We start from the raw sequence: 11084 nt of genomic DNA on the forward strand, positions 1-11084 counted from the left end.
AGCCTCTAGAAGATAGGTACAGACGTCTACCGATCCTCCAAACTCTACTAAGCTTGCTCATGAATTGTGAGACCTAATCAACCTAGTGCTCTGATACCAACTTGTCACGACCCAGAATCTCTAACCTCGGGACTGTGATGGCATCTATCATCCACTTGCTAGGCAAGCCGACGTTGATAAAGAAATTAACCAATTTTAAACAGTTAAAACAAAGTAATGACATTAAACAAGAAATAAACTCCAAATTTAACAGTGTGAATATAAGCAACGTGATACTAACCACTCCCAGAAATTCGGAGTCACATGTACATGAGCAACTAGAAGTCTACAAGCATAGTTTGAAATAATACAACTATTCGAAAGAGATAAACAATAAAGGTAGGAAATGGAAGGGGACTTCAAGGTTTGCGAACGCCAGCAAATCTACCTCGAGACTCTGAAGTGAAAGCGATCTGAGCCGACACACCTCTAAGAACCGTTGGGACCAATACCAGTATCTGCACAAGAAGTGCAGAAGTGTAGTATGAGTACAAACGACCCAATATATTTCGTAAGTGTCGAGCTTAACCTCGAAGAGATAGTGATGAGTCTATGATGAGACACCTACGTAAAAACCATGTGCAAGTATATATAAAGAAGCAAAAATAACAAGAAGAACGATAAAATATTAACTGGGAGGGGACATCCGAAAGGCGAGATATCATGGAAACTACAAGTATGAAATCACCAAAATCGAAAACCAAACAAGGCAATGAAATGAAGATGAATGGCACGGCATCACTCTTCGTGCTTTTACTCTCGTCCTCGCCATGTAATATCATGAATATAATGGTGCGACATCACCCTTCGTGCTTTTATTCACCGGCACGGCATCACCCTTCGTGCTTTTACTCTCAAATCTCACAATATATGATAATGAATGCATATAAGGCACAACAACACCCTTCGTACTTCTCTCTCTTCCTTACCAAGCAACAATACAAATCTAAATAATAAAACTTGAGGCGGAAAACCATCTACATGCATGCTTTAACCCAATGACAACACATAGATACTCGTCACCTCACATATATGTTGTCCCCAAACATAAAACACGTAGAAAATAGAACAACAAGTCCTAATCCCTCAAGTCAAGGTTAACCACGACACTTACCTCACTCCGCAACCAAATCAATGATCAACTGCGGCTTTTCCTCTAGAATTAGCCTCCAAACCAATCACATCTAGCCAAATATAGGTCAAATAGTTCAAAATAGACTTTTAAAACTACCCATTAATGAAAGAGGTTCAATTTTGATCATTTTTCAAAAAGTCAATCCTGGGTTGGCTTGGTCAAAACTCGAGGTTCAGACCAAAATCCGATTACCCATTCACCCCCGATCCTGGTTATATGATTTGTTTCGAAATCTGACCTCAATTTGAGGTCTAAATCTCAATTTTACAAAAATTTCCAAATTCTACCCAAATCCCTAAATTCTACCATGGAAATCCTAAATTTGATGTTAAAATCTCATGAAAAGTAATGGGGAATTGAAAAGAAATGGATTAAAGTTACTTACCAATGAATTTGGGAAGAAAAGCCTCTTGGAAAATCGTCTCTAGAGTGTTTAGGGTTGAGAAATTGTGTAAAATGAGCTAAGTCCCGTTTTCTCCCTCTTTTACCCAGCTGCAGATGTGGAAATTGCGATGTCATGTTCGCGATTGCAACCATCACAAATGCAAGACAAGGATCGCAAATGCAAGCCCTTTCTCAGAAGCCCAGAAGTCAAAGTTGTGACAAAATGATAGCAAATGCAAAGATCCCACCTTCGCAATTGCGGCCACAATATTTGCAATTGCAAAGATACTCTACTATTGCCAGGCATCGCAAATGCAACCAAATGATAAAAAAAAAAAGTGATCATGCGTTGTTCGCAATTGCGAACCATTTCCTCGCAAATGCGAGCCTGACCTCGCAAATGTGAGATCTGCATCAGACACTAGAACTGGCCATTGCACCAGCAATCTTTGCACTGTCCAAACTGGTCTGAAACTCAACCGAGCCCCTTGGGATCCAAAGCAAACATGCACACAAGTGAAATAACATCATACGATCTCGCTCGCGTAATCAAAACACCAAAATAATACCTAGAACTATGAATTGGACATCAAAATGCATGAAATTTTCAAAGAAACTCAACTTCCAAATTCACAACCGAGCATCCGAATCCTATCAAATCAACTCTGTTTTGCACCAAAAATTGCAGAAAATTTTAAATAGTAAAATGGACCATACCAAGTCTCGGAACCAAAATTCGAACCCGATAGCCATAAAGTCAACCTACGGTCAAACCTAGGAAATCTTTAAAAGTTACTAGTTTTCAACAAATGAACTAAAATTAAGTTATGGACTTCTGAATTCAAATTTAGGCATACTCTCAAGTCCAAAATCACGATGCGGGCCTAAACGGATAGTCAAAATGCCGATTCTGGGTCATTTACACAAAATATTGACCGTGGTCAACTCAAATCATTTTTAAAGCTAAAAATCATGTTTTTCTTCAATTGTTCACATAAAATCTTTCCAGAAAAAAGATACGGATTGCGTACGCAAATCGAGAAATACTAAATGGATCTAATCGAGGTCTAGAAACACAAAATTAAGGGCTTGAACTCAAAATGACCTATCGAGTCATCACAATAATAACATGAATAAGAGATGGTTATATATAATCATGGAATTCAACTTCTATGACAGTTAATTGTTGTTCATTTAATATCCTGATGTTTGGTCATAATATCAAACATGAGCAACAAGAGCCAATGATCACTAAATCATGAGTCAATCAAGGAAATTGTATGAATATGGTCGAATTAGAAAGTTCAACATGATGAAAGAAGTTCGTCATGCTCAAATTAACAAATCATAATTCTAGAATGGCTTTTGATCATGTTTTAGATCCAACAAGTAGTCATAAAATCAAGGAAACGTGAATAAATAATTCATAAAGTCCAAATAAGGCATATCATGGTCCCATCTTGATCTGTCTATGGTTATAACCTAGCTATGCATATATGCTCGTCACCTCGCATATATGTGGCTCCTAAATCATATAGCAAGTAGCAAACAAATCACCTATGGGGCAAATTCTCTCTTACAAGGATAGATAAGAGACTTACCTACACTCGACAAGCTTCAATCAACAACGAACCACTTTTTCATTCAAATCCAACACCAAACGACTCGAATATAGTCAAGTACAACTCAATAACGCCAAATAAAGTCATAAAAATCAATTCCAAACAATAAAGCTTTAATCTTTAATCAAAACTCCAAAAGTCAACAAAATTCAACCCTAACCCATATAGTCAAAACCCGAGATCCTGACTACCCATAACCCCACGAGTCCAAATATGTGATAAGATTCCAAAACCAAGTCCAAATCGACTCCCAAATCCATAATATTTACCCTCTTAAGTTGTAGAAAAAAACTCAAATTCTTTACTTTGAAATTCCAAGTTTTCGGTGTAAAAATCCATTGAAAATCAAGAAATATAACCAAATCAAAGTGAAAATTTATCACCTCCAATGTAGTAGTAAAATTGCTCTTCAAAATCTCCTTCTCTCGAAGTTTAGGGCTCAAAATATGAAAGAATGGGCAAAATATCAACTTAACAAATCTGCCCAGGTACTAATCTTCGCGATCGCGGTAGTCCCCTCGCGATCGTGAAGGACAAACAGCCTCTAGCTCTAGCTACACTTCGCGAATGCAAAGCCTTCAACGTGAACAGAAAGACCAACAATTCCCAAGCCTGCGTGAATGCGGGATTCACAATGCAAATCTCCTTCGTGAACGCGACTATCTTCTTGCGAACGCGATTACCAGCCTACCTAACTCTATGCAAATGTAAACTAACAACTGCGAACGCGAAGCTTCTGACCCCAACACTAGGCTTACACGAAATCACACGTGCTCAAACGCGAGGAACAAATGTGAGCCTGCCAAAACCTTCTCTACGATAGCGAGCCTTGCTTCGCAATCGCAAAGCACTGCAACACACCAGCACATCAGCTGCTCCAAACTCAACCAAAATGGTCTTGAATCACACCCGAGGCTCCCGGGACCCTATAAAATCATACCAACAAGTCCAAATACCCTATCCAAACTTGTCTAAGGGCTCAAAACACCACAAATAATATTAAAACAAGAATCGATCAAAATCCTTCTCTTAACTTTAAAACCTTCAAACTATGTCGAACGCGTCCGAATCACACTTAGACATTTTGGATTACAACCAAACTTCACATACAAGTTCTATTCAACCAAATGAACCTATACAAGGTCTCAAAACTATAATTGAAGTACAATAATACCAAAGCCAACTCCTGGTCAAACTTAAGAACTCTCTAATTCTTTAACTTGCCAACTTACTACGAATATAGCCAAAACCTTTTGGGAATCTCTGAATCCAGATCCGAACACATGGACCTATTGAAGCCATCAAATTCCAATTCTGTGGTTGTTTACTCAAAAGTCAAACCTTGATCAACTCTTCCAACTTAAAATTTTCAAATTGAGAATCCTCTTCCAAATCAATCCTGAACCTCTTGAAAAAAAAAACATACACACAAGTCATAATGCATCATATGAAGCTACACTAGGCATCATACCTCTGAACAGAATGTTAAAGCTCAAAACTATCGGTTAAATCGTTACATAAGTTAATGTTTCCTAAATGTTTAAAAATTTTGTCACATGTTGTGATTGGCTCACATGATGGTTGAAGTTGTATACTTTTAAAATAATGGAGTACATTTGAGAATAACTATCATACTTGGGAGTTAGAGTTCATAAAAAAAATTCTTGTACTTAGATATGGCATCATGGTTGATGTAATGAATAGTGTGATGTTTGTATTAATATGTAAATATTACAGTTCATGCATCTTCAAGTAGAAGATCCAGGGCTGGAGACAACACTGATGATTTGAGTTGCTTAAGAGTATGGTAGTACTATTTTTTTATCACCAAGAAAGTGAGTGGGTTATAGAGGATGTTTGCAAATGAGGTCTACGAACAATTCGACTAAGTGTTATGGTAATTGTGTGATAGATACTCGTTGAGGTTCAACTTTTAGTAGCATAAAATTGAAGGATTGATGGGAAAATGCTTTTTCAGGTGCTTTCAGGTTTAATTTCATAGTTGTTTCTAGGTAGATAGGTAGAGATCACCGGAATAAGGACTCTTGTATTTTAGGTTTAGAGATCAAATTTTTAGAGGTGAAGCTATCTCCTTTGAGGTGGACGGTGAAAGTGTATTAATGGTTAGATAGCTGGGTGTGTGTATCTGAAATGGAAGACCTTAGAAAACTTGTGCTTGAAGGAGCACATGGGTCTTAGTACTTGATATAGGAAGGATCTTCCCAAGTATAGTGAGATATCTCCCTTGGAGATCTTTTTGTTGAGAAGTATGGCCCAAAAGGGTATAGGCCTTTTTTTCTTTGTATTAGAATGGTAATCGAATTAAGTAGGAACTTTAGAGACTTATAGTTAGGAGTACTTAATGCCTTCGAGTTCCACGAGGGTATAACAAGTCATATGTGGCTTGTGTAGTTGGAAGGACATGACGAAAAAGGATACAAGATGTTGCTTCTTGGTACTTGAGTTGATATTGGTTAATATCAGCAGTTGAGACTGGTGGTTAGAAACTTAGTAGGATATGCATGAGAGGAAGTTAGAACGAGTCACTATGAAGTTGTGAAAGACTTATTACCTATTTCAGAAAGGTTTTGAATTAGTTTGAGTGACTTAGGCTCATTGAGATTGTCTATTCTATGACGGGTCAGATTTGCGTATACAACATGTTATTTACTATCGATATATCACCTAGAAGGTTGTTATGTTATCTAGAAAGTTGTAAGTTTCGCAAGGTACTTATATCATCAAATTTGATAGAGTGACGGCTCACCATGTGATTATAGTAGTTGTATCAGGTGGTTTGGGTGCGCGGGCTGAGTTGGATTGACTTTGCTTATCCGCTAGCTGACGGACAAATTGAGTAAGTTGCATTGATTCTTAGTGACTTGTTGAGAGCTTATACCATTGACTAGGGGATTTGATTAAGATGATCTGTTATTTTCTACAAATTTGATATGTTAAGACAATTACTAGTATGGTACACAAACCATGTTATTCAAAGATTGATGTGGAATTTTGTGGTGGTTGTTAGTTTCAAAGCTTGTACTCGATAAGACAAAGATAACAGACTGAGAATTAGCACAATCGGACTTGGTTAAGGCCGATTTGGGAAAAAGCTTCAAGGCAGTTCAGAACAGGAAAAAGCTCTTTTCTAATGAGAGAAGTAAATGACTTAAGAGTTGTGAGGGATCGCATATGTCCTTGGAAGTTTCTTTGTCATTTGAGGCACCATGGTATAGTGGAAGTAAGGTAAGACCAGATCAAGGCATTTTACCAGTAAAAGTTTGACAATTATTTGTTTTTATGGTTGCTAGGTTATAGAAGGATATGATATATTATGGGATTTCACTCACTAAGTATATTTATGAATTGACACAGGTATTGCGATTGATACAACAAATATATACATGAATCAAATCTTGTAGAAAGTTTCGAATATCGAAGTTTATAGGCTTATAAGCTAAGGTTGAAGGAGGAATTTTCAGTTAAGTTGTGTTAATGGTGTTACATGTACGGAGGACATGAAATTACCTGCGGGAATGTATGTGATGAGTTTATACAGCTATTCGACGTTTTCGAAATGACTCGTAGTACGTACAAGAAGAAAGTTTATTTAAGTCAGGGATAATGTAATGATCCAACCAATTCTTTTAAGTTTTAACAGTCGGTTCCCTCGTTTAAGAATTTTCATAGGTTCATTTAGTGATTTGTGACTTGCGGGTAAGGGTGGTTCGGGTCCGAAGGGTTCCATAGCATTTTGATACACTTAATTTCTAACTTGAATCCTTAAAGTTCATAGAGTTGACCAAGGTCAACAATCTGAGTAAACGAGCTTAGATTCATAGTGTGAAGCTTCTAATAGGTTCTTATGATGATTTTGGACATATACGCATATTTGGATTAGGACCCGAGGCTCAGGTACATTTCAGCAGTATTGCATAAAAATTAAAAACTTAAGATTCTTAAGTTGAATTGAGTTATCGATATAATTTATAGTGTTTCACTTCATGTCACAAGCATTTGGATAAGTCCAAAGGTATTAGGACTTGTTGGGATGATTTGAAAGAGTCCTAGGAGGCTCGGGTGAGTTTTGGGGTATTCGGAGAAGGATTTTAAGGCAAAAACCAGCAATAAAAAGCCTACATCATTAGCCATTTCTGTAATTTCAACTAATTTTTGGAGCTAGGGAGCTTGAATTAAGGTAATTTTTATCTAGTTCATTAGGTAAAGAAATTCTAACTTGAATCTATGATTATTGCATGAATCTATTTTCAATTTTGTCTTAGAATCAAAGAATCAAATGTAGAAAAGAGGATTGATTTGGAAGGAAAAAAAGTACTCTTTTTTATTTGAACACCGATTTGGACTCGAATTTAGAATCTAATTATATATTTAGACTCGAGAGATTATGGATTATCGAGATTTGACTCTTGTTTCGGGGTTTGACCATGTGAGCCAGGGGTTGACTTTTGTCTACTTTTGTCAATTTTGACCAAGATCGAATTTTTCGCTTAGCAATTTGAGTCTTATGACTTTATTTGACATTGTATAGCTTTCTTCAGGCTAGATCGGGCTCGTTTGGCAAACTTGGAGTAAGAAAAGACGCATTTTGAAGAAGAGCTAACCCGAGATTGATGTAAGTATTTTGGTTGGCATCGATGAGGAACTTTTTCCTAAAAATGATCTTCTTGTTGTATGCTACGTATTTGAGGATAACATATGCGAGGTAACAAGTGTATTTGCGGATGCCAAGGTTTATCCATGCTTGGGGTGGTTTGTTAGATTTTTTTGTCTTGTTTGTTATATGCCTTATTTGTTGTATGTTTTACCTGTTGTATGACTACTTGACCATATTATTTATGTTAGCATAATATTATAGATATTTTTCATATGCTAGTTCAAAATTACAGATGTTATATACCCGTTTTATATGATGAAATTGCTTAGTCGTACATTATTTCTTATATATATATATATATATATATATATATATATATATGCAAAGTTGAGGTATTGGACGTGTGCATTCACGTGCCCATTGAGGTATTAGTTTGGGCATGTCACTATATGTTCTTGTTGAGATATCAATTTGAGCGTGTCACTATATGTTTTCTATTGAGGTATCGATTTGGGCATGATTATTTTATATTCCTGTTGAACGTGTGAGATCTATCGCATTCCTATTTGCTCATGGATATGAATTTATTCCTCTAGAATCACGTGATCACCCATTTACCTTGGGTCATGCGAGTGCAAGTCTAGAAACAGATATATTTTTGGTTTGATAATGATACCAGATGATTTAGATTTAGTTTGTATAAGTGGTACGTGATGCATATTCATATTTTTATATGCTTTATTAATGCATATTATTATATATGCTTTTGATGCGTTCTTACACTTGAGTAGAACTTGTAAGCAGGTTGTGGACACTTGGCAAGTGTTGGTTTGATGAAAAGGTTATGTCTTTATCATATATCCTTGATATTTGATTATTGTTGATGCATTTTATATAAATGCTACTTGATTCATATCCTTAAATATAATATTTGAATGCATTAATACATACATAGGACTTGTTCAGTCGAGATAGAGTGCATTACATCTTATGCTCTATCTGTGCATATTGAGATATGCTTTGACGATTAGCTTGTTGTGCTGCTTTGTGCACTCCCTCTTTTGTTGCTATGCATATGAACTGCACAAGTTTGTAAAGCGAGTACCTTTTTAAACAAACTCTCATCACCTACTTCGTTGACATAGGCCAAGGTGCTTACTCAATATATTGAGTCGGTTGTATTCATACTATACTTCTGTATTTTTGTGCACATTGTGAGCCCAGTACGAGCAGTACTCAAGAGCTGTCCATGACTACTAGAGTGAGTTGTTTGGATTGGATGACAGTGCCTTGTAGTCGTCTCATCTTATTGTTACTTTTTTTTATTCTAGACAGTGATGTACTTGTTCAGACTCATGTATTATTCGATTTTAGCATCTCATGACTTGTACTATCAGCCCTTAGGATTATATTGAGATATTTTGTACTTATGTATTATCATATTTAAAATTATTTTATGATGTTATCCATATTTAGACTTGTTTATGTCTTTATAGTATCATGAATACTTGGTTATACTTGTTGGTTCCCCCTAGCGATTTGAGACTAGGTGTCATCACAACTTTAATGAAAATTTGGGTTGTGACATGCGGGTAGGGATACTAAGTAAATATGGTACGGGCGGGGTGAAAAGGAGAGGGGGGAAGCTAGGTAAAAAGGAGAGTGGGGAGGTTGGGTAAAAAGAGAGAAGGGGGTAAAAGGAGAGAATTAATCGGGAGACAACTAATTAGGCCCATGTGGCTACAATATAATGTTAATCATCGACATACAATATTATAAGTGGGAATACTTTAATTCAAAAGTTAATTTATAAATTTACGTGAGTAACAATTTCGACCTTCAACTAAACATTACTTCAAAAATATTTTCGTACAAAGATATAAGTACACATTTTATTGTACATGATCATTAGGCTTCTCGGTAAATGTTCAAGCTGACTCTAGGAGTCTGTGAGCTAAAATCTCTTATTTATTAGATTCAATCAATTACCAGATAATTTGGAATTGCTATATAGCATTGTCCGACAAAGATAAGCAGCGGGGCCGTTAGCCAATCACGGCAATAATGACGCTATTTGGTAACGATAGAGAGAAAAAAACGGAGTGTAAATGTAACCCAAGGGAAAGTACATGGGCAACTCTAGCCCTTTTCGTCTAATCTATACAGTGATTGTCTAAATAATAAGTTGTAACAGGTTATTTATCATATTTCTTAAGTCACAAGAAGGCAATTTACCTGTTTATTTTTATTTTTATGTGATACGATTTTGTAAATATTTAATGCTTTAACTATATAAAAGTTAAACTGATATACATATTAGGCATTTTATTGTCTCCTATCCAAAGCATAGGGCCAGACTGAAATTAAGCAATAATCTTTTTATTTTATTTTATTTGACATAATAATAATAATAATTATTATTATTATTATTATTATTATTATTATTATTATTATTATTTATATTTATATTAAAAGCACGAACGCCCTTAGCGAAATGTTGTTCGTCTTTTTTGCTCTTTAAGAAGCTATTTCACATTAAACAAAATTATAATTTAATTAATTTTCTAATATTTAGGACATTAAAATAAACTAAAATATGTTTGTTAAATATTTCTTTATTCAAATTATGCAGGAAATCTTAATATATAGGAATACGTTAAAAACAAATAACATTTTACCTCATATAAATAGATTGCCCAACTAAAATTATGGTAAATCAGCATGGACATACAAATTCGTTCCTATAAAATATTGATGAGTTGGTTAAGACTTTTATCACGCCGGAAACTCTTTATATATATATATATATATATATATATATATATATATATATATATAGAAGAAAGTCTATTATAAAGATGTGTTGTGTCTCTTTTTCTTTATAAAAGAACCTACCCAGGTTTGAAGGTTAGTTATATTTGTGACGATTTCAGTTGCACATGGTTTATACACTTCATGACTATGCTGGTGAAATTAAATTCACAAATTACTAACTAATTATTTTTCACTGTCTTCCTTCGACATAATATAGTTAATCTATCTCATAAATTTGATGAGAATATTTTAGAAACCATCAAGACGTTGAAATCAATGGCGCGCGCGCGCTAGATTTATATAAGACAAAATTATAATTTGTATTATTTTTCTAATATTTAGGACTTTAAGATTAATTAAAATTTAGTATTAAATCTTTCCTTGTTTGAAATATTTTTATAGATTCTTAATTTAAAATTACTTGAGATTTACCTTACATAAATTCTTTCCTAATTGAAGTAGGTAGTACTAAAAT

The 11084-nt window shown here is 35.0% G+C and overlaps 1 long non-coding RNA gene across 2 annotated transcripts; it reads right to left on the minus strand.

Annotated features, from left to right (window-relative positions):
• Positions 1-234: 234 nt before the first annotated feature.
• On the minus strand, positions 235-10171 carry LOC117278277 (uncharacterized). 2 transcript variants are annotated; one of them, XR_011414380.1, is made up of 3 exons: positions 1560-10171; positions 1154-1223; positions 235-497 (listed from the first exon to the last, which is right to left on the minus strand). It is a non-coding gene; the product is annotated as an uncharacterized lncRNA (long non-coding RNA). The 2 variants fall into 2 exon arrangements; XR_011414379.1 differs by having other exon boundaries at positions 1154-10171.
• Between the last annotated feature and the right edge of the window lie 913 nt (positions 10172-11084).

This window comes from Nicotiana tomentosiformis, chromosome 2 (assembly GCF_000390325.3).
Source record: "Nicotiana tomentosiformis chromosome 2, ASM39032v3, whole genome shotgun sequence".
NCBI lineage: Eukaryota > Viridiplantae > Streptophyta > Magnoliopsida > Solanales > Solanaceae > Nicotiana > Nicotiana tomentosiformis.